General features: G+C 44.6%; 1 pseudogene across 1 annotated transcript in view; it reads right to left on the bottom strand.

Moving 5' to 3' along the window:
- Positions 1–13,741: 13,741 nt before the first annotated feature.
- LOC311121412 overlaps positions 13,742–24,592 on the bottom strand; it is a 69,801-nt pseudogene continuing 58,950 nt past the window's right edge. The window contains exons 10-17 of the transcript in view: positions 18,014–18,089; positions 17,782–17,854; positions 17,516–17,593; positions 17,241–17,339; positions 16,833–16,941; positions 16,091–16,226; positions 15,638–15,743; positions 13,742–13,867 (exon numbers count right to left, since the gene is read on the bottom strand). The product of the transcript in view is annotated as an uncharacterized misc_RNA (transcript). The remainder of the gene's footprint in view (positions 13,868–15,637; positions 15,744–16,090; positions 16,227–16,832; positions 16,942–17,240; positions 17,340–17,515; positions 17,594–17,781; positions 17,855–18,013; positions 18,090–24,592) is intronic.

Here is a 24,592-nt window from a genome sequence, read left to right as displayed (position 1 = left end):
CACCCCTAACACAGAGGCAGACCCGGCTTCTTCTCACCTGGAGGTTGTGGACATCACCCCTAACAAAGAGGCACACCTTGCTTCTTCCCACCTGGAGGTTGTGGACATCACCCCTAACAAAGAGGCACACCTGGCTTCTTCCCACAAGGAGCTTGTGGACATCACCCCTAACACAGAGGCTGAGACGGCTTCTACCCACCTGAAGTTTGTGGTCATCACCCCTAACAAAGAGTTAGACCCGGCTTCTTCCTATCAGGAGGTTGTGGAAACCACCCCTAACACAGAGACAGACCCGGCTTCTTCCCACCTGGAGCTTGTGGACATCACCCCAAACACAGAGGCAGACCCGGCTTCTTCCCACCTAGAGATTGCGGACATCAATTCTAACAAAGAGGCACACCTGGCTTCTTCCCACCTGGAGGTTGTGAACATCACCCCTAACAAAGAGGCAGACCCGGCTTCTTCCCACCTGAAGGTTGTGGACATCAACCCTAACACAGAGGCAGATCCTGCTTCTTCCCACCTGGAGTTTGTGGACATCACCCCTAACACAGATGCAGACCCGGCTTCTTACCACCTAGAGGTTGTGGACATCACCCCAAACACAGAGGCAGATCCTGCTTCTTCCCACCTGGAGCTTGTGGACCTCACCCCTAACACAGATGCATACCCTGCTTCTTCACTCTTGGAGGTTGTGGACGTCACACCTGAAGAAAAGCCTCTCATGGTGGCCGTCTACGCCACTCTGCCATCTGACATCCAAGCAGGTGAGTAAGACTTATAGAAAGCACTCTGACAGGTGCCGTTCATCATGATAACATGTAAAGTGTTGGTCCCATGTTTCATGAGCTGAAATAAAAGATCCCATTCAACTGGCCAGTGTTTAGAACCTACGGTTTGCATTTATTTACATTCTGTCCCGCTTTTGTCCCTTTCCAGAGGATGATGCTGTGGTCACCCTGGACGTCACCCCACACGTCACCAAGGACGTGACCCTGGATGTTCCATCCAGGGCGAGGAAAGGGGCAGTCCAGCGTTTTTTTTGCAGGCTTTGGAGGGCAGTGTGCTGCTGCGCTTGCCACAAGGAAGAGGAGGAACAATATTAACTATTCATTAGACCAGAAACAGGATTGAACCATATACCATTAAATTCTTTGCATTATAGTTGCCTTCAATTCTGATTTTCTTCTGTTTAATTCTTAATTAATTTCAGAACATTTCTCTAAACTTTGTGGAGTAGGTTGTATAAATAGGTGGGAAACATCCCAATCCCAATTTTAATGCTTTTAATAATTAACTTATTACATTTTTTTTAGATGTATTATTTGACAAAAAAGTGGAGGGCGCGACAAAAAAACTTTAATCATCATAGAAAACTCTTGCTCACTATTAAAAATGCATTGTTTTATTTAAGCAAGGTTAAAAGATTAACGTTTCGGCCTAGTCTATGACAATATGCAAGTTGTGTTTGCCCAGTTAAAGGGGGACCCAGACTCACCCTGGTTCTTGAGGGTTGCAGACACTGAATAATTATCATTTGAAATAAATGGCACTTTTCAAGTCTTGACTAAAAATCTTTAATGAATATGAATTTAAATACAATTGACTTGAGGATCAGAGCAGGCAGGCTGACTGGCTTGCCCTGAAGGCCCTCTGCCTCTACCTCTGTGTGGTTAATCTCAGCCAAGAGGTTGTATGGGTTGTCTGTCTCTCTCTGGGTGTGAATCACTATCACTATGACCTCTCGCTCCGCCTGCCCGTTGGCCTGATTAGAAGGCTTCCCCTCTCATTCCTTGTTCACAGGAGCAGGGGTGATGGCATCCGGGGTAACCTCCTCCTCTCCTGTATCTAACCCATCTTTCTGGCTGTGAGTTCGACTGAGGTCACTCGTTCTCTCTCCCAGGGTGTTGGATAGTGGATGAAATGGACATGGAAAGGTAGTGGAATGATAGTGGTCCTGTAATGGACAGATAACAGGGGTAATGAATATGCACAATATCTGATAGCACAAGTAGAGCAACAACGCTATTAACAAAGGAAGGGCTGTATTAATGGCATAATGCTACCTGCGGAGTATTACACAACACAGTAAAACACAGAGAGGCAACTTACAATAGGCAATGGTAGTAAATATAAAGAACAACAAGTAAGAATGATATACATGTTACAAACTCACTTTGTGCACGTACACTATCCCACGGTATATCTGTGCATTCAAATTGTCATCGATAAATGCAATTGTGTTCATTGTCTGTAGCTTATGCCTGCCCATACCATAACCCCACTGCCACCATGGAGCATTCACAACGTTGACATCAGCCAACAGCTCGCCCATACGCTGCTTTACAAGTGGTCTGAAGTCGTGAGGCCAGTTAGAAGTACTGCCAAATTCTCTAAAGCCGCCTTGGCTTATGGTTGAGAAATTAACATAAACATATCTGTTAACAGCTCTGGTGGACATTCCTGCAGTCCGTAAGCCAATTGCACGCTGCCTCAAAACTTGAAACATCTGTGCATTGTGTTGTGTGACAAAACTGCACATTTTAGAGTGGCATTTTATTATCCTCAGCACAAGGTGCACCTGTGTAATTATCATGCTGTTTAATCAGCTTCTTGATATGCCATATTTGTCAGGTGGATGGATTATCTTGGCAAAGGAGAAATGCTCGCTTACAGGGATGAAAACAAATTTGTGCACACAATTTGAGAAAAATAAGCTTTTTGTGCGAACAAAATATTTCACGCTTTTATTTCAGCTCATGAAACATGGGACCAACACTTTACATATTGCGTTAATATTTTTGTTCAGTGTAGTTATTAGGTTGGGAGAATGGGATCCTATCTGGGCTAGCTAAAGCCAACTTCATGGTTAGTAGTATGACAGAGAAAAAATAACAAGACAAATTTAAACATCACAAATCTGAGGGGGCAGGTGACCCTGTGCCCCCTTTGGGCATGACGTCTCTGCTATCAACCACATCATTCTGTCTCCGTGAATATTCAAAACAGACACATTCATTCAGGTCTGGTACAGTTCCTACCATATAGATCAGGGATGGACAATTCCTGTCCTTGGGGGCCGGAGTGGTGTCACACTTTTTCCGCACACTCTAGGAGCTCAGATGCAATAATTTAATAACCTAATAACCAAAGTTTCGACAGACAAGCTGTCTTCATCAGGGTATCCTGACGTTGGTTATTAAGTTATTAAATTATTGCATCTGAGCTCCTAGAGTGTGCGGCTCTCCTTTTCTTTTTCAAGTGTTCTACTCCGATAGCCAGCATCTCGCCTAAATAGGTGTGCGTTTCTTTCGCCTCCATATTAATCTGGTACTGGTCCTACCATATAGATCAGGCATGGACAATTCCAGTCCTTGGGGGTCGGAGTGGTGTCACACTTTTTCCCCATCCCTAGCAAACACAGCTGATTAAACGTATTGCATTCTAAACTGAAGCCCATGAGTAATTGATTATTAGAGTCAAATGTGTTAGCTGGGGCTGGGGAACAAGTGTAACACCAATCAGGTCCCGAGGACTGGAGTTGCCCATCCCTGATATAGATGCTCTGTTTGCACACATCGAGGGATGTGGTGACAGTGGAGACAAGGGAACACACATAAACAGCTTTGTCCTTTTAGAAGGTCGTCATAATCCTTACATAAATATGATGTGTATGCAAGAAATGCAGAGCCACTTCCAAAAACATATTGACAGAGTCTAGTATCTAGTAATCTAATCAATTAGTTTTCAACCCCTTTGTTATGGCAAGCCTAAATAATCTCAGGAGTAAAAATGTGCTTAACAAGTCACATAATCAGTTAGATGGACTCACTATGTGTGCAATAATAGTGATTTTCAAATGACTACATAATCTCTGTACCCCACACATACAATTATCTATAAGGTCCCTCAGTCCAGCAGTGAATTTGAAACATAGATTCAACCACAAAGACCAGGGAGGTTTTCCAATGCCTCGCAAAGTAGGGCACCTTTTGGTAGATGGGTACAATTAAAGCAGACATTGAATATTCCTTTGAGCATGGTGAAGGTATTAATTACGCTTTGGATGGTGTATTAATACACCCAGTCACTACAAAAATACAGGCGTCCTTCCTAACTCAGCTGCAGGAGAGGAAGGAAAACTATCAGGGATTTCACCATGAGGCCAATGGTGGCTTTAAAACAGTTAGAAAGTTTAATGGCTTTGATAGGAGAAAACTGAGGATGAATCATCAACATTGTAGTTACTCCACAATACTAACCTAATTGACAGAGTATGCACTCACTAACTGTAAGTCGCTCTGGATAAGAGCGTCTGCTAAATGACTAAAATGTAAATGTAAAAGAAGGAAACCTTACATGCATTGTGTTTGCAATAAGGCACTAAAGTAAAACTGCAAATAATGTGGCAAAGAAATTAACTTTATGTCCTGAATACAAAGTGTAATGTTTGGGGCAAATCCAACACAACACATCACTGAGTACCACTCTTCATATTTCCAAGCATGGTGGTGGCTGCATCATGTTATGGGTATGCATGTCATTGGCAAGGACTAGAGACTTTTTTAGGATAAAAAGAAACAGAATAGAGCTAAGTACAGTCAGAATCCTAGAGGAAAACCTGGTTCAGTCTGCTTTCCAACAGACACTGGGAGACAAATTCCCTCTTCAGCAGGACAATAACCTAAAACACAAGGCCAAATATTCACTGGAGTTGCTTACCAAGATGACATTGAATGTTCCTGAGTGGCTTAGTTACAGTTTTGACTTAATTTGGCTTGAAAACTTATGGCAAAAAAAAAAAATGGCTGTCTATATAATGTATATTGCATATATTTTACAATCCAGTTGTGCAAAGCTCTTGGAGACTTACCCAGAAAGACACAGCTTTAATCGACTCAGGGGTGTGAATACTTATATAAATGAGATATTTCTGTATTTCATTTCCAATACATTTGCAAAAATTTCAAAAACGTGTTTTCACTTTGTCATTATGGGGTATTGTATGTAGCTGCGTGAGAGAAAATATTATAATTGAATCCATTTTGAATTCAGGCTGTAAGAAAACAACATGTGGAATAAGTTAAGGGGTATGAATACTTTCTGAATGTACTGTATATCTGCAAGAAAATGATAAATATGTGAATGTTTGAAAGGGGGTCATATAAACATTGCCTTATTTATATTTTTACAGACAATATTAAGTGAATTCTGTCTGAAATAGTCATGCTATAATGGGCATAGTTTCTCAGACCAAATTTCCATTCTGGCTGAAACAAAGCAATCTGATCATGCTCCAGTCAAATATAGCTATAGGGAATGCCTATACATTGTCCAATCTCCTTCCACACATTGATTTCATTCTTCGCATCTTTATTCAGAAACAAACAAACTTGAAATTAAGTGCTGTTTCAGTGTCTTGTTGCAGGTTGTGCAATGTTCAAAAGTGTGTGTGATATTAGCATTAACTTGTGTGTGTGGTGTCAAGTGTGGATGGTCCTATGTATGCAAATAGCCGAGATTGGATATTTCAGCACCATGGACAGCAGCGACATTGGGATAGCGAGATCTGTAATTCAGCAACACATGACACTGGATAGCGGCTGTCTCAGGTGAACTTGGCATTGGGAAAATCCCATCTAATAGGAAACGAGGCATAGGAGGCAAAAAGACTGAAGGAGAAGACTCCCACAGGAACTCTATGCTTAACTGTTCTGCCACATTCATTTCAAATGTTACATTTTTCGATTTGTAAATAAAAGGGAACACATCTGCAAATAATGTAAATTGACTTTTCTAACTACACTGTACAGCTTTAGTGTGTCTGTGTGTCATAGGTACAACTGCAAGCAATTCGCTTCTCAAATCCTTCTCAAATGTCTGTTTAATGTGAGAAACTAAATTAAAAACAACCGTTAGACTAATACAATGCGTACTGTCACAAATTATTACTATTCCCAACAAGACAACGAAGTGATGGTCTTTACCCACCATGGAGACTTATAAAGTCTACTTCCCCCCCACCAAAAGTTCCCACGCAGAGCGATGTTGTTTACTACATCATTATGCATATGCAGCGTGGTTCGTTCTGCGTTGTGTACTTTTAATTAGGACACTGCCACAACTGGAATTCTGATGGTTGGATAATTTTTATTCGACCTGCACACGAAGAGACAAAAAAATGATGTTAGCCCTTGGTGCAGCCACAGCTCTCGGGCACCTTGCTAGTTGAAGGTCAGGCAAAAGAGAACAGGTGCTGCATAAACACATTCAGTGCCTAACAACACACTATACAATACAAGTAAAATGATATTCAACATAATTCTGACAAAATAAATGACATACCTGTACACGAAGAGACAACACACAATAGGTTAGCCCTTGGTGCAGCCACAGCTCTCGGGCACCTGCGTGAGCACATAGAAACTCACTCAAACACTGACCCAAATACTCCCGAGTTACAATAGGTACCCAAATTAGCGAGCTTGGTGAAAGTTGTTAACATAAATCTTTATATTGTCCACATTGTAACAAAACCTATAGTTGCGTAACAGCACTTTGTGTAACTTTACCACAGTTTTATATTGACAAATTACGGCGCCAAGGACAACATACCTTGCTAGTTGAAGGACAGGCAAAAGAGAACAATAAGAGGGTACATAAATACAGATAACCCGCGATGGACCAAACCAAAATATACACAACTTTTACAATTAGGTGTATTTACAATATAGATATATAAAAATGTTTGTACACCAAAAAATTACATTAGCTATGCAGCTGTAATTAAATAAAAACCACATTGAATTAATATTATTATTATTATTATTATTAACTTATTAACATCCCCTCTTGACCTGGCCTAGTTGAACTGTCCTTGTGTGCAATTTGGTGCATAATCTAGGGGAACAACATCACACTACTACATTCACCCCTACTGTTTTACACTATATTATAAACACAAAACAAAACACATAACCTCGAAGGTAACAAAGCAAAGAAAGAAAAAAAACATTCCACACCCACAGGGCGACAGAGTAACCCAGTGTAGTCCCTTAATTCTAGACCCACAAATGGTCGATCAGCTGGAAAGCTATCCCGTGAAGGATTAGGAAAAATAAGAGGTAGCTAATCCCTTATTCAACCCTATACAAAAAATGCCAAATACATTTTATGCTGATGAACTACACACAAAGTTACATGAATTGTCAAAAATATTAGACAAACCCACAAATCACTCTAAGACCCACTTAGATTACCACATACACACAACAAAGAAAAGGTAGGCAATATCCTACCATCACTGAGAAACCAAGAATTGTTTCATTTCCTGTGTAGACATAGTTTGGATTAGCCTATTCACTGGATTAATAAATCTACCTAGTCTAGTCCGAACACCCTCACCCAAAAACCTAGCAGGAATGTCACGGACAGCACCAACCGTGCTCAAAGGTCTAACCTCAGGTTGGGGAGTACTACAGATCAGCATATCCGGAGCCAGCACACTTTCAATTTCCGACTCAACACTAGTAGTGTCAGACGACTGATCAGAATCCTGGTAGATTGTCACAGACCAGACTGACAAAGCATCTTCAACCAAGTTAACAACATCAGGCACAGCACCATCCCAGCTGAGTGGAGTTTCACTATCAGAATTCTTGTAGGCTTTGGGGATCTCAGCCCCGAAACCTGAAGGATCTGGAGAAGGTCTGTATGGAGGAGTGGGCCAAAATCCCTGCTGCAGTGTGTGCAAACCTGGTCAAGACCTACAGGAAACGTATGATCTCTGTAATTGCAAACAAAGGTTTCTGTACCAAATAATAAGTTCTGCTTTTCTGATGTATCAAATACTTATGTCATGCAATAAAATGCAAATTAATTACTTAAAAATCATACAATGTGATTTTCTGGATTTTTGTTTTACATTCCGTCTCTCACAGTTGAAGTGTATGTATGATAAAAATTACAGACCTCTACATGCTTTGTAAGTAGGAAAACCTGCAAAATCGGCAGTGTATCAAATACTTGTTCTCCCCACTGTATGTACTGGATATCATTTTTATTTTACATTTTTAGTCATTTAGCAGATGCTCTTATCCAGAGCGACTTACAGTTAGTGAGTGCATACATCATTTTTATTTTTCATACTGGCCCCCCGTGGGAATCGAACCCACAACCCTGGCGTTGCAAACGCCATGCTCTACCAACTGAGCAACATCCCTGCCGGCCATTCCCTCCCCTACCCTGGACAACGCTGGGCCAATTGTGCGGCGCCCCATGGGTCTCCCGGTCGCAGCCGGCTACGACAGAGCCTGGATTCGAACCAGAATCTCTAGTGGCACAGCTAGCACTGCGATGCAGTGCCTTAGACCACTGCGCCACTCAAAGGGTGCCAGCTTTGCAACCCATCTCTGCTCGCATGCATCGTCTCAGCTTTGTAAGAATATATTTGAGTGGATCGTTGTCGGTCCACACAGTAAACGTATGCCCTCGCAGCCAATGGCTGAATTTATCATGAATGGCCCATTTCATGGCTAGAAATTCCAGCCGGTGAGCAGGATACTTGGATTGTGCATGATTAAGAGATTTACTAGCAAAAGCTATCGGCCTGGCTATGTCCTTCCCATCTTGCACTTGTGATAGTACAGCTCCCAAAACACTAGTAGATGCATCCACGGAAAGTAGAAATGGCTGAGAAAAATCTGGATGAACCAGCAGTGCCTGGTCAACTAGTGCTGATTTCAAAGCTTCAAAAGCGAGTCGACATTCGGCAGTCCAGTCTGCAGCAGTGAGCCTGCGAGGGGGACCAGGCCTCTTCCTACCCTTGCCTCTCCTAGGCTTCTTCTGACCTGTAGTTAGCTGAAACAATGGCCTAGCAACCATGGAACAATTCTCAATGTAGTGCTAATAGTATACTACCATACCAAGGAAAGAACCTATTTTGATAGGAGACGGTGTGACACCATCAGCTTCACTCTCAGCTTCACTCTCAGTCACATTCAAAATGGTTTGAACTTTAGCAGGGTCAGTGGCTACACCCTCCTGAGAAATGATGTGGCCCAAAAACTTTACAGACCTCCTCAGAAACTTGCACTTAGACGGAGACAGTTTAAGGTTGTGCGCCTGCAACCGCTGAAAAACCATCTCAAGTCTCTGCAGACTCTCTTCCTCCGTCTTAGCAAAAACCATCAGATCATCCAAGTAACAAAGGAGACTTAGAACGTTTTGGTCACCAAAGATGGTCAGCATCATTCTCATAAAAGTAGCCGGGCTGTTGCAGAGGCCCTGAGGTAACCGATTGTACTCGTGCAGACCTAAAGGGGAGGAAAAGGCAGTGTATTTCTTGTCCTCTTCATGCAGTGGCACGTTGTAATACCCTGACGTCAAATCCATTGTGCTGAAGAAGGCATTACCTCCCAGTGCGGCCAGTACATCAGCCTGATGAGGCAGGGGATGAGCATCCTTTACTGTGCGGGCATTTAACCACCTGAAGTCAGTACATAGGCGCAAGTCCCCATTCTTTTTCCATACCAGCACCAATGGTGAGGCATACTCGCTGCTGGATTTTCTGACGATTTCCTTTTCCTCCATATCATCCAGTGTTTCCCTGAGTTTTTGGTAATGAGCTGGAGACAGCCTACGATAAGGTCATCGAAATGGGCGGTCATCAGTCAGCCGTATGCGAAGGCAGAACTCCTTTGCCTCGCCACAATCTAGGCTATGTCTAGAGAACACTGTGTCATACTTCCCAATTAAGTTGACAAGTTTATCTTTCCAGAACTGTGAAACTGGACACTCCTCAACAGACAGGCCTTGAAGTCCAAGATTCCTCAGTGTACTGTTGCCATTATCTACACTGCCACCAACTGAACTCTTAGCTGTCAGACTGCCATGTGATCTGTCACATTGAGCCTTTGCCACATTCTGATGAGCTGCTTGCTGCTTGACATCATTAAAATACTCCAATGCAATGCAAGGGTACACATCCGCCACTTTAGCATTTCGTCTCAGGGTAACTGCCGATGTTGTTGGATTCACAATCTTCACAGGGAGCCATCCATCCCCCCACAGAGGCGTAACTACTCTCCCCACTAGTATGTGTCGATTCACACAACGAGACGTGCTGGGCTCGACAACAACAGTACTGCCCACAGAGAGTTTTGTCTTTGGCGGTAGGCGGCCCCACACCAGATGCTCACTCATGGGTTGGAGCGTTACTGCTATCTTCAACTTAATGGTGCCCACTTTATCTGGGATGGAGTCTCCTCTCCATCTCTCCAGATTTGACATCACACTGGCTAGAGGAACCTGGTGTACCCGCCACCCGCCAGTAGCTGTCATTTGATTTGAACTGTCTAACCAGAGACTTCAACACATTAGTTCCCACAATGAGTTCATCAACCTGCCCATCAACAATAAGCACTGGGACTACATAACAGAAGCCATAAAGTTGAATTTTTAAGTCACACATGCCCACTGGGCTAGTTTGTTCCCACCACAACCCACCAGGATGATGTCTGAAGGAGCTAGAAAGTTCCCCTCTACCACTCCTGCCTCCCTCAACCGAGGAACAATATCTGCGCGCAGAGTAGTAGCCATGGACCCACTATCTAACATCCCCTTCAGCTCAACTTTATCCTGTACTAGCACAGTGGTGTAAAACAAACTGTCATTCTGATTGTGTTCTGAAAAATGACTGTGTTGTTCTTGGGTACTGACTCACAAAAGTAAGAATAAACAGATTGGATATCATCATCAGTGGAGGAAAAATAAGAATGCCCCACATTGCCCTCATTTAGTAGACGCTCTTATCCAGAGCGACTTACAGTTAGTGCATACGTTATTAAATTTTTTCATACCCCCCGTGGGAATCAAACCCACAACCCTGGCGTTGCAAACACCATGCTCTACGAACTGAGCCGGCCATTCCCTCCACGACGCTGGTCCAATTGTGCGCCGCCCCATGGGTCTCCCGGTCGCGGCCGGCTACGACAGAGCCTGGATTCGAACCAGGATCTCTAGTGGCACAGCTAGCACTGCGATGTAGTGCCTTAGACCACTGCGCCACTCACAGACTGAGTATTGCTGACCAGAGCCTTCTCTAACAAAGTCAAAACTTTCTTTAATGTCCCACCCTCAGATACAGATGGTGCCAGGTCTGGTTCACGGCCACATTGAGAAAAAGATGACACATTAGGTCTTTTCACAGGACCCACTCCCTCCTGAGGGCAGTCAAAAACAGCAGCAACCTGCTGTGAAAGTTGTGTTCTACATGCTTTACGTTCCCTTAACAGGTCATCCAACCGATCCTGTACCTCACTGGCTGTCCAGTCACGAATGGGTTTGCTCTTGAACACTTGGGCCAACTCTTTATCAGGACAGTTGCGTACAAACATGACTGCCAACTCTGAGCACTGATTGGGTAAGGTCCTGCCCTCACTCACAAGGTACTGTTCGGCTGCCTCTGCAGCTTTGTTAAGCCTAATCCAGAAATCTATTGGACCCTCATTAGCTTATGGTTTGATTGAATAGAAATCAGCTAATGGCATACCTGAGCAGACAGTATCCCCAAAGTGTTGCTTGAAAACACTGAACACCGCCTTAACATCTGTGACAACAAGGTTGTTACGCTTCCAGACTTTGGTCACATCCCGTGCCCTCCCCATGAGCCTAGACATCACCTCCCCAACATTCCCAGACCCAGTGTAACCCCTCTTCTCTAGGTAGACTTCCATTAACTCCTCCCACTCCAGGACAGAGTACTTATCTGAGCCATCACCCCTAAAAAGAGGTGGAGCACTAACATCTGACTTCACAACCAGATTCAGCTTGGACGCATCAATAAAGGTTGACCCACACTGCTCAGGCAGGGGAAACTGCTGGGGTTGGTGAGGGGGACGGGCAGGAGAAAGACTTGAAACCCCAGGCTGCAGTAAACTCGCTCTGATAGATTCTCCTATCTCTGAACCAATCTGCTTAATAAGGTCACTAAGCTGACTCGGAGGCATCCCATTATCACCGAGTACTGTGGATGATGGTACTTCAAAAGACAGAGGTGGGATACCCTGGTCAGGTGGAACAAACAGCCTACCCCTCCCAGTGCTTGCAAACTCAGGACTAGCAAACGCTCTACTCCCAGGAGCTGACTGTACAATTGGTGTAAATGGAAGGACACCCCTCCCTCTACCCACACTAAAATCCCCAGCATAACACGTCTTATGGATTTGAGAATCTTCCATGGCTCAACAGAGCACTAAAATACAATGTAATTTAGTGCATTTAAATACCCCCAAAAATTAATGCAATAAACAAATTCATCCAAAACATACAAATAAGCACGAATACCTGTATCTAATGAATATGCTACATTCACTTTCACTGTTTACAGTATATATTCACTTACAGTAAGCCATCAACAAATTCACATGCGCAGGTCGTGCACCTCATCCACATGCACAGCTCCGGCGGTCGGCTTGAGCTGACCAGTCGGCAGGTCACGTAATTAGGACACTGCCACAACTGGAATTCTGATGGTTGGATAATTTTTATTCGACCTGCACACGAAGAGACAACACACAATATGTTAGCTCTTGGTGCAGCCACAGCTCTCGGGCACCTTGCTAGTTGAAGGTCAGGCAAAAGAGAACAGGTGCTGCATGCACACATTCCGTGCCTAACAACACACTATACAATACAAGTAAAATGATATACAACATAATTCTGACAAAATAAATGACATACCTGTACACGAAGAGACAACACACAATAGCTTAGCCCTTGGTGCAGCCACAGCTCTCGGGCACCTGCGTGAGCACATAGAAACTCACTGTCTAATCAGAGACTTCAACACATTAGTTCCCACAATGAGTTCATCAACCTGCCCATCAACAATAAGCACTGGGACTACATAACAGAAGCCATAAAGTTGCATTTTTAAGTCACACATGCCCACTGGGCTAGTTTGTTCCCACCACAATCCACCAGGATAATGTCTGAAGGAGCTAGAAAGTTCCCCTCTACCACTCCTGCCTCCCTCAACCGAGGTACAATATCTGCGCGCAGAGTAGTAGCCATGGACCCACTATCTAACATCCCCTTCAGCTCAACTTTATCCTGTACTAGCACAGTGGTGTAAAACAAACTGTCTTTCTGATTAATTCTCATTGTGTTCTGAAAAATGACTGTGTTGTTCTTGGGTACTGACTCACAAAAGTAAGAATAAACAGATTGGATATCATCATCAGTGGAGGAAAAATAAGAATGCCCCACATTGCCCTCCTCAGAACGGAGGCTTTCTAGTTTTCCTGAGACCTGCCAGTCTGTCCACATCCAGGGTTCTGTCGCTGCCCAGCCTCACTACAGTCAAAGCTCATGTGGCCCGGAGAAAAGCACTTGACGCACAGCTGGTGCATCTGACAGTGAGCTTTGGTCCAGTGATTAGTGCTTCCACAGTCAGCGCACTCATGCTGACGTTTGTGGAACTGTTTACGGGGCCCTCTACATTTAACATGTTTAAGTCATTTAGCAGACGCTCTTATCCAGAGCGACTTACAGTTAGTGCATACGTAACTTTTTTTTTTTCATACCCCCCGTGGGAATCGAACCCACAACCCTGGCGTTGCAAACACCATGCTCTACGAACTGAGCCGGCCATTCCCTCCACTACCCTAGGCGACGCTGGTCCAATTGTGCGCCGCCCCATGGGTCTCCCGGTCGCGGCCGGCTACGACAGAGCCTGGATTCAAACCAGGATCTCCAGTCCCCCAGGACTGTGTTGTGTTACCTGCTTGACAATAGTATTGATGTCCCCCAGGAGAGCAGCAGCAGGTTGCACGTTGTTCCCCATCTCCTCAGCACACAGATCAACCTTGACATTGACCTTGACATAAATAACGTATGTGGAACGTTACTACAACATACCAGCAACGACACGACAGGAAGAGCGCCGTGCGTGACACATGTAACAGCAGCTGGAGGAGTGGCCAAACCTCAAGCTAAACACAACAGAAATAACCAGGCACCACCACATAATGCTAAGGCTGACACACACACGTTCCCTTTTATAAACCGGGTGACTCGAGCCCTGAATGCTGATTGGCTGAAAGCTGTGGTATATCTGACCGTATAACATGGGTCACGTTGAGGGAGGAGGTCAGAGACCTGGCCGTGTTGTGCCAGGATAACAACCTCTCCCTCAACGTGACCAAGACAAAGGAGATGATTGTGGACTACAGGAAAAAAAAGAGGACTGAGCACGCCCCCATTCTCATCGACGGGGCTGTAGTGGAACAGGTTGAGAGCTTCAAGTTCCTTGGTGTCCACATCACCAACGAACTATCATGGTCCAAACACACCAAGACAGTCGTGAAGAGGGCACGACAAAGCCTATTCCCCCTCAGGAGATTGAAAAGATTTGGCATGGGTCCTCAGATCCTCAAAAAATTATACAGCTGCACCATCGAGAGCATCCTGACTGGTTGCATCACCGCCTGGTATGGCAACTGCTTGGCCTCCGACCGCAAGGCACTAAAGAGGGTAGTGTGTACGGCCCAGTACATCACTGGGGCCAAGTTTCCTGCCATCCAGGACCTCTATACCAGGCGGTGTCAGAGGAAGGCCCTCAAAATTGTCAAAGACTCCAGCCACCCTAGTCATAGACTGCAAGCGGTACCGGAGTGCCAAGTCTAGGTCCAAAAGACTTCTCAACAGCTTCTACCCCCAAGCCTTAAGACTCCTGAACAGCTAATCATGGCTACCCGGACTATTTGCACTGCCCCCCCACCCCATCCTTTTACGCTGCTGCTACTCTGTTAATTATTTATGCATAGTCACTTTAACTCTACCCACATGTACATATTACTTCAACTACCTCAACTAGCCGGTGCCCCCGCACATTGACTCTGCACCGGTACCCCCCTGTATATATAGCCTCCCTACTGTTATTTTATTTTACTTCTGCTCTTTTTTTCGCAACACTTTTTTTGTTGTTGTTTTATTTTTACTTTTTTGTTTAAAATAAATGCACTGTTGGTTAAGGGCTGTAAGTAAGCATTTCACTGTAATGTCTGCACCTGTTGTATTACGGCGCATGTGGCCAATAAAATTTGATTTGATTTGATTTGAAATTTATTTTGACTGTTCAAATTACGTTGGTAACCAGTTTATAATAGCAATAAGGCACCTCTGGGGTTTGTGGTATAGGGCCAATATACCACGGCTAAGGGCTGTATCGTCAAGGCACTCTGCGTTGCATCGTGCTTAAGAACAGCCCCTAGACGTGGTATATTGGCCATATACCACACCCCCTCGGGCCTTATTGCTTAAATATAGATGTACTGTACAGCACTAAGACAGCCATGACATTATTTGGAGAGACCACAAAGACTTATAGAGAAGCTATATAATTGATAGACTAAATCCAATAGACTGAGTCAAATACCTTTATACCTGGTTACAATGAAATGTAGTTCACTATGAAATGACCTGTGACTAGGGTTGCAAAATTACAGTTACTTTCCCCAAATTCCCAGAAATCCCTGTTGGAAGATTCCAGAAATCAGAACGGAATAAGCAGAAAATCTGGAATCCGAAAAAAAGAAGGAAAAAAAAGAAACCCTACTGGTGACCTTTGACCTAGCTGGATGACCTTTACTTGGGTGTCAAACCTGGGGGGAAGGCCAAAGTGCAGGATCCAGTTGAGTCTGGCACCAAGTAGGACCACAACATCAGACTGGAGCAGAGCTCTGCAGTCCCCACCAAGACCATAGAACCAGGAGGATAGGAAGAGGAGGAGGAGGAGGAAGAGAGGAGGAGGAGGATAGGAAGAGAGGAGGAGGAGGATAGGAAGAGAGGAGGAGGAGAGCAGGGACAAAACAAAATGTAATGAAAAGAGGCTAGTTATAGGAGTAGTGTAGTTGTTTGATTGACACCAGTTTACATTGACATGACCTGGCCAGGAGAGACTAGTTATAGATAGGGATTTCAGGAGTTTCGTGGTCCGTTCAAATGGTCAGGGAAATTCTTGGTCCTACTTATACAGTCAATGGTCTGTACATGAATATGATGCCAGCTGAGAGAAGGAGAGGCTGACCTGGAGCGGGCAGCAGCAACACAGTTGGGGTGATCGTCAGGCAGCACCCCTTTACCCATGGGGGTGGGCAGGAAGGGCAGGTCACACCCCTCCACCAGCTCCTTCAGAGCCCCCTCTGCTCTTCAATGGGCTGCACCTGCAGAGGGACACAGACAGAGGGCACTGCCACACGGATTTCAACAGACTGGTCTTCACAACTGGGATGCATTCAGCTGAGCAAAACGTTGTGCAACGTTCAGATAGAAATATAGCATGTAGAACGAACGTGCCTCTCAGACAGGTAGAATGAGAAATCATGTCAACAACATTTGTCGACTGAACGTGGCCCAGTTTTCAACTGAACCGTGGTACAGTGCTATATGTGTTACAGTGCGTCTCAGCTGGCTATTGATCTCTCTTGGACAGACGCACGTAACATAACTGGAAGTAGCGTCTGTCAACAGAATGGGATGTGACAACTTTGTTCCGGTACGCTGATTTTTCACCACTAATCATTTGGACAAATCCCGATTTCGCAGGTGCTCGCATCTTTTCAATTTCAGAACGGGAGGGGACATTTGGCCCATAAACTTGCCGGAAACTTGCAGAGAGTTTCCGTTTAGGGGGGTGGAGAGTTCGCAAGTGGCGTTAGTATCTTTCTCTTAACATCTCCCCAGACCTTATCCAAGTATCTGACGCAATTATGCAAGATTTTAGTTCTGTTTCCCCCAGATTATCTGGCTATTAAAAAAGCAATGCCTACCTTTGCCAATGATGAGTAAAGTCCGTTTGGCTCCTTTCAGGACCGCCAGTGCTTCTGTGATCACCATATGGTCAGCCATACTCACAGGAGGAGGTGGACTACAGGGCACCTCTCTGACAAAGGAAATAATAAATAATAGGTCAAACATTAAACATGTTACCTAGCAACTTTATTGCATATGTAAATAAACCATGAAGGTCTATCGAGGCTTATTGCTATTCTCTGATGAGAATATTTTGATATAGTGCTATATTTTCTAAGTAATTTAATTTCTGGTTCACTTCAGACGTTAAAAGGTATAACAAGATAAAATAAAAATGACTACGGTGATGTGAATTCAGAGGTATACATATTCAACAGTAACACATTAGTATACATTTTAAATGGATGAAAGACAGTGATGGCCACTAACCTGGCTCTGCTCCTGTCCAATTTAGCATTGACCATGTCCCCAGATATGTCTACGTATACAGCACCTGGACGTCCATACATGCTAGTGCGTGCTGCCTTAGACATACCAAACACCCTTAAATTCAGATCAATTAAGGCTGTGCTGTGCTCTTATGAAGCAGTTAAGGTACCTTGCTAAGCTGGAAAATTAGAGGTCAGAAAAAAGACAATTGCAGGTGATACCAAATGATATGAAGAGGACTACACAGAGGGAGTCAGAGTAGACTGTATACCTTCTCTACCACTGAGGAGATCATATCCAGACTGCTAGACCTAGCAGAGAACTTACTGTACAATCTGCATGCCTCCACCTGACAGAGAAAGAGGACCACAAATAACAAATTATTTCCTCTTTCAGCAATTAAACTGCTAGGGCCAGTTTCCCAGACAGAGATTCTCTATTGAGTTTGCTTTTTAGGCCATGACTAGGCTTAATCTGTGTCCTGGGAAACAACCCCCTAATGTTCAAAAGTCATAAATATCATGGTTCAATCGGTACCTGTGGAAACTCTTGAAACGCCCCAGTGGTCTCTTGGTTTTGATCGGAGGAGCCTCCAATAACAATCACAGGCCTACAGAGAGAGAGGTATCACACAATGACATCAACTGACAATCTGAGATAGTTTGGAGTCCTCAGATCATTTTTTGCAGTGTGCGGATAGCATCCCTTCTTTTGAAAGGACCACTGAACATGAGTAGTAGGGTCTTCTGTTTGTGGAGTTCTAGCATACCAGCAGTTCATGTTAGCGTTGGCCATTCCACCAAGTGCATGGATGAGTCCCGGTCCAGACACAACCAGACACGCACCTGGACTGGAGAGGAACAGACAGACAGAGGGACAGACAGGAAGACAGGCAGACAGACACACAAAGGGTCAGACAGACAGGCAGACATAATTAGCAATGCAAAAAAGCTATGAAACTGACCCTCACACACTACACGCTCCTGTAGTCTATGTACGGGTAGTTAATATCACATGATTTGGGGAGAGCTGGTTTAGTAATAAAAAGGTGGCTTATGGCTTGTTCATTGCGCATTCCCACATACTTGATTCCTGAGGCTTGAGCTGCCTTAGCTACTTCAATGACTGGAACACCAACTATTCCAAACATATATTCTACATTCTGTAGAGAGTTACATGTAGATACAGTATATTTACCTTTTTTTAAACATTTTTAGTCATTTAGCAGACGCTCTTATCCAGAGCGATTTACAGTTAGTGAGTGCATACATTTTCATACTGAATTGTATATGAATTGTTACAATGTAGTTTAGATTTTCTTTGCATTGACACACACATTGGCATGCATCAACAAGGGTGTTAACATATACTATTCCACATAAACATCTAAATGTTTTTCTACAACAATATTAATAGTTAGCTATACCAGTGCAATGACCTATGGCACACTTTCACAACTCATAGTGTTACATTCTCACTGCCAAGGACATGATCAGCGACTAATATATTATTAGCAACACGGTTACACAGTATAACACTGTTTTATATATATTGCACACACTTCACCTGAGCTTTTAGTGCCTCTGCAATGAGCTGAGCCCCAGTCACATCTTCCATTATTATTGTCGAGAAATCTGTTCAAAGTGCAAACGCGGTTAGCAATGATTTCTTGGACTTGTTGTTCAGTAGCTTATAAATCGTGTTTAGATCTCTTGCAAATCATTAGTTTTGTCTGCTTTCCAGCATGCATTACATGAGTAGCTTTTTCTTCTTCAGTGGGGTTTATAGGCAGTTGGCATCCAACGTTATGGTGCATTACTGCCCCCTATTGTACAGAAGTGTGGACATGAGCCGTGCAATAGCAGTCATGAATATTTAATAAACTAGTAGCATTTTTCTTTTTTTATTGCAAGAAATACATAATAAGCCCTCATTATGTGTTTATAACTGCACTTTACTTAACACTTAACTCAGTTAAGTCATTATGAGTGTATGACAGTATGAAAAAAAAAATGTATGCACACACTAACTGTAAGTCGCTCTGGATAAGAGCTTCTGCTAAATGACTAAAATGTAAAATGTAAATGACTTGAGTGTATGCATTATAGATATAGGCTTCATAGAAAGTGTTACAAATGTTCTCCTGTCATCTTATAGGAGATCCATTCATGGATTTAGTTATGGCTTGAGAATGTGACTGGTCTACGGAGTTCTCCTTTATGTCTGTCTTTATATGTGACAACAACTTTTCTGTATTATGTGTATTTCCACAATCAATAATCATAAACGGTACTTCACTATGAATACTTTTGACTATGTGGTTTGAAGTACTTTACCGTTATCTTGCACATACATGAAGACTACTATAGACAGAAATCAATGCAGTAATGTTTTATTAAATAAAGGCTCTGATTAAAATATCATATTAATAAAATCAGGCATTTGGCTAATTCTTCTTCCCAGAAGCTCCTGTGAATGGTTTGGAGATGGCTCTGGAGAGAGCGTGTAACACCCTGACTATGAGTGGGCGTTTACGGGACTGGGACTCCTGGGGAGCAGGGGCCGGTGTGGTTGTCAGGTCCTCCTTGGGTGGGGAAGTGGATGGAACCTCTGGAACCTCACACTCAGCATCTGTCATGAGAACATTTCATAATCAGAAAATGAATGTGTGTGTTTGTGTCTGTCCGTCTGTCCGTCTGCCTGTCCGTCTGTCTGCCTGTCTGCCTGTCTGTCCGTCTGCCTGTCTGTCCGTCTGTATGCCTGTCTGCCTGTCTGTCTGTCTGTCTGTCTGTCCGTCAGTCTGTCTGTCTGTCTGCCTGCCTGCCTGTCCGTCTGCCTGTCCGTCTGTCTGTCTGCCTGTTTGCCTGTCTTTTTGTCTGCCTGTATGTCTGTCTGCCCGTCCGTCTGCCTGTCAGTCTGCCTGTCTGTCTGCATGTCTGTCCGTCGGTCTGCCTGTATCTGTTGTCACTGTTTTAACAAGCTTGTCATAGGGTGATACATCAATATGACATTATCGATGCTTATCACTTACCCTGTGAAATATGAGTCTCTCTGAGATGTTTGGTAGGCAGCGCATCCTGTTCAGGGTGTCTCTTCGGTTCCCCTTTTGTCTTGAACAGCTGTTGACAAAACACATCAGGACAACTGAGCCTGTGTAAAATACAGAGTGTGCATCCTAAAAGGCACCCTATTCGCTACGTAAGGCACTACTTTTGACAAGGGCCCAGAGAGCTCTGGTAAAAAGTCGTGCACTATATAGGGAATAGGGTGCCATTTGGGACTCTCCCATGTGTATTAGGATTGCATTACAGCGTCCTCACTCAACCTCCTAAAGACAATGACAACAGTTTTGTTCTAATGCTGAGAGACAATAGGGGTGTAGTGAATCTGTAGGGTAAATTTCAGCCCTGCCTTACAGAGGTAATCTCAAAACACAGAGCACCCTACCTTAATCATGATCTTTGGAAACTTATGCATTTTCGGTAGGAAACGCCACTTCCTGTTCTTCTTAGTCTCTTCCCCTCTGGCAGAGGGAAGACGGGCCATGCCGTCAGCCTTTACATCAGCCGGGCTAAGGCTCCTGGCAGGGAATTCCTCAGTAGCATTAAGGTCAGCTACAACACCATGAGTGATGTCACTTGTGGCATTGCTGGTGTCTGAGTGAGAAGAGCACGCTAGTGTGACCGACCTGTGTACAATAACTGGGAGAAGAGGACGCAGCCATTGAAGTCAGTCACTGCATCCCAAATGGCATTCTCTTCACTTTATAGTGCACTACTTTTGACCAGGGCCCATAGGGTCTGGTCAAAAGTAGTGCACTAAATATGGAAGAAGGTGCCATTTTGGACACAACCAGTGAATTTCACATCATAAAACGCAATGTATTGAGCATCATGTTACAATTAAGTCCTATGCAGATGAAAATAGGTACTTTCACTTACCATCCTCCATTGTAGACTTGGACACATAAGTCAGGCTGTCCATCACCACGTCTGTCATCAACTTGATGACCTGATCCAAAACCATTTCAGCCGATGGTGGCATAGGCCTTCCCATACACTGCCCCAGGAGTCTCCTAACAGAAGTCTGGGCAAAGTTGTAAATGAGCTCTGAGGCATCGTCCTTTGACAGCTTCCTCAGGGCTGGTTTAGGCAGCGCTGGTTGAGAGAGGCTTCTGTGGCCAACCATGGATTGAAGCTGGCGGTTTATGGTTATCTCCTGAATGAGACCATGGACCTTTGCGATCAGGTTGCCAGATGCACCTTGAAGGGCTTCAACTGACAGGAGCCTATCCAGATGTTCTTCTGCTGAAGTCATCTCTGGGTCGTCCGTCTTCAATGTGTCCATTATAGTTTTCACTATGATATTGGTGTCAGATATGTTTATTTCTTGTTGGCTCACAAGCGTTGACCGTGAACCTGTCTCGTCCATTGCGATAGAGGTATGGGATTCTGTCCTTGTGATTTCATCGGCAGCGCTCATGTCAGGCAACTGGTCAAGGCTCTCCAGTACAGAGTCTAACATGTTAGTGGCTATCAGACACTCCTCACTTGCAATCTGCCCAACAGATGAACTCTCAGAGTTGGCCACTCTACACTTGATCACATTTAGGATCAAGCTGAGCGTCTTCTTTGCAGTTTTGCTAAAGCCTTCTTGGCTGACTGCCACTGTTACGTCTTTTAGAGCCACAAGAGGTTTGCAACTTTCACTCAATCCACTGCCGTGGAGAGGAGAGGCTCTCTTCAAACTGTTGTTGCTCACAACTGACATACTCCTGGTGGGCAGAGTGACATCCTCACTGCATGTGTCAATTATATGGTGGTCTGTTGAAGAGCCACTCGAAGACACAAGGGCTTTAGACCTTTTAGCCAAACAGACTTTTGACAAAGGCTTCTCACTTCTCACAGACGGAGGGCGGCTCCTGTCCTCAACAAGAGCAGTGTCAGCGGACTTAGAATGTCTGAGTGTCTCCACAGGGGCGGAGTCCAGCACATATTTGGCTGTGGTGACTGACACTGGTGGAAAAGAGAAAAAGATGTTCAGTCTATCCTTTACTCTGTGGTACATGGTTTGAGCAGCATCCAATAAGTTGTCAAAGACAACTCTGGGTTTGAGCTGGAACTCCAGCTTTTTCTCTCCTAGTGGGAAGGAGTCTGCGTCGTCCACAGTGTACTGGGATACACTTTCAAGGTCTTGCATGATAATATTTACTATATCTTCGGCTGTAGAAACCGCATGGTGTGAGAAGGTGGTGCTAGGCATGCTCTGTAGCAAAGAATGGCTGGCTTTGCTAGCAGCTCTGAGAATGGTCTCACTCACAATGTGTTTGGCCTTAGCTCGGAACTCAGCACTGTGAAAGCTCTGGATGGAAATGTTAGAGGTTCTGCTGGCTGCACTAAGAGATCGCGTGAGTGTGGCAATCTCGGCTGATGTCACATCACTCGAAATGGTGAGGTCCTCCAATTTCGAAATTATCGAGTCCAACTTCTGGTTGAAGTCGAAGGATGAATTTGACGTGCTCTCCCCAACGGAAGCGGAGCAGTCTTCCTTTGAAGTGTCCACCCTCAGCACCGAGATCACCTGTTTGATTACCCCTTTAGTGCAGGTGTCGAGGGTGAGCTGGTAGGCTGAGGCTGGGGACTTAGAAGGGTCTTACTGTCTGTCTTCTGTACAGGAGACACTGCCAAAGTGGCCTCAGTTACAGGAGATTCCTGCACAGTGGCCTCAGTTACAAGTAGTCCAGTTGCAGAAAGCTCGATTTGCACAGGAGTATTTTTTCCCTCAGTGAGATGGTGGGAGGTGAACAGCTTCCTTAGTTTGTCCAGGGTTTTGGTATAAATCTTCTGGGAACCTGAACTCACTTCCACCCAGAACATTTTGCGACCTGATTTCGTACGCATGGAGGCCTTATTGACCTCAGATACCTCATGCAGGTCGGAAATAATTCCACCAAAGAGATCAGAGGATGCCTCCTCAATATTCTCTGAGGAAACATGGACAGATAGGATTTCCGACAGTTTCCCACAAGTGTCGGTTTTATCCAGCGCAGCAGTATATGTCACAGCTGCATCCTGAATGACCTGAGTGATGCATTGCTCAGCTTTGACAATATACTCCTCCACTGGTTGACCATGGAGGATGTCAACTTTATATTGTCGAGGTGGACATCTCTGGGTGCTTTATCACAGCAGCCTCCTCCAAAATGGCCGACGGGCCCTGGAGGATGTCAGAGATATCCATGTCCTCAATGGTCTCTACCAGAGACGATAGTAGGTCTCTGGCTGCCAGGTTGGTAGGTCTCTGGTTCTCAAGCTCTGTTTTGATTGCTTGACAGGCAGTTGCCAGAGCAACAACAGAGCGAGAACACAACTGCTTCAAGGTGGAGTCAGAAAAAGATGATGACAGATCTGTCATGGACATGGTGGAGAGTTGACTCTCAGAGACAAATGGGCTGAGTTTGACAGACACCTGTCTGACCAAGTCCCCAGCAAGAGCTCTCATATCTATTGCTCCACTAGCTGAGTTGTGGGAGCAGGCACTCTGTGGCCTTGACGGGTTCCTGTTATCCAAAAATCCTGTTATCCAAAAAACCTCAAGTACAAGATCCACAACATCGGATGACACTTCTGTCACTCTGTTGTCGGACAGAAATGTACTTGGATGAATGGTGCCTGCATTCACAGTCCAGTCGCAAATGGAGTTGTTGGACTGACTCTGGACTAGTGGAACTAGACAGGTTTCACTTGGACCTTGGCCAAAGAGCTCTGCCATTTTGAGCAGAACTGATCTTAAGACCTTTGACTTGGAAATGTTCAGCAGTGGGTCGTTGTTGGACAGTCTGGTGGATGGTCTGCTAGCCGATCTGTGAACCACTAGGCTTTGTATTTCTGCCGAAATGGCAGTTAGAAAATAGGTCAAGGGGCTGGACGCTCTCCCCTCATTTCCTCCGTTGGCTTTAGCCTTGATGATGCTATCTATGATGATGACTATGACCTGTCCAGCCAGAGGACCCAAGATGGCCTCAAGCTCCCTCTCTAACTCAAGGGGAGACTTGTGGCCGAGCGCAATATGCTCTATGGCATGGGAATACATCTTAGAAGTCGCCATGCTTAGCATCTCTTGGGCAAACTGTTGACTTGCTGAGATACTTCCAGTCAGCAGAACTAGAGTTCCCTGACTGACACTTCGCATTAGCTCAGCCAATCTGGAGTTGAGAAGGTTTATAACCAACTCGACAATACCCATCATAAACTTGCCGTCCGTTGACATTTTGCTAGGTCTGTATTTCTCCTGTCTACTCCGTTTGGGCAGCGGTACGATGTCACCCTGCGACTGGCCGCTCTGGACC

The sequence above is a fragment of the Coregonus lavaretus genome, assembly GCF_964263955.1.
Source record: "Coregonus lavaretus genome assembly, contig: HAP1_SCAFFOLD_740, whole genome shotgun sequence".
NCBI classification, from domain to species: domain Eukaryota; kingdom Metazoa; phylum Chordata; class Actinopteri; order Salmoniformes; family Salmonidae; genus Coregonus; species Coregonus lavaretus.
Note: the sequence above shows the minus strand (reverse complement) of the source record. Positions and strands in the feature narration are given on the sequence as shown.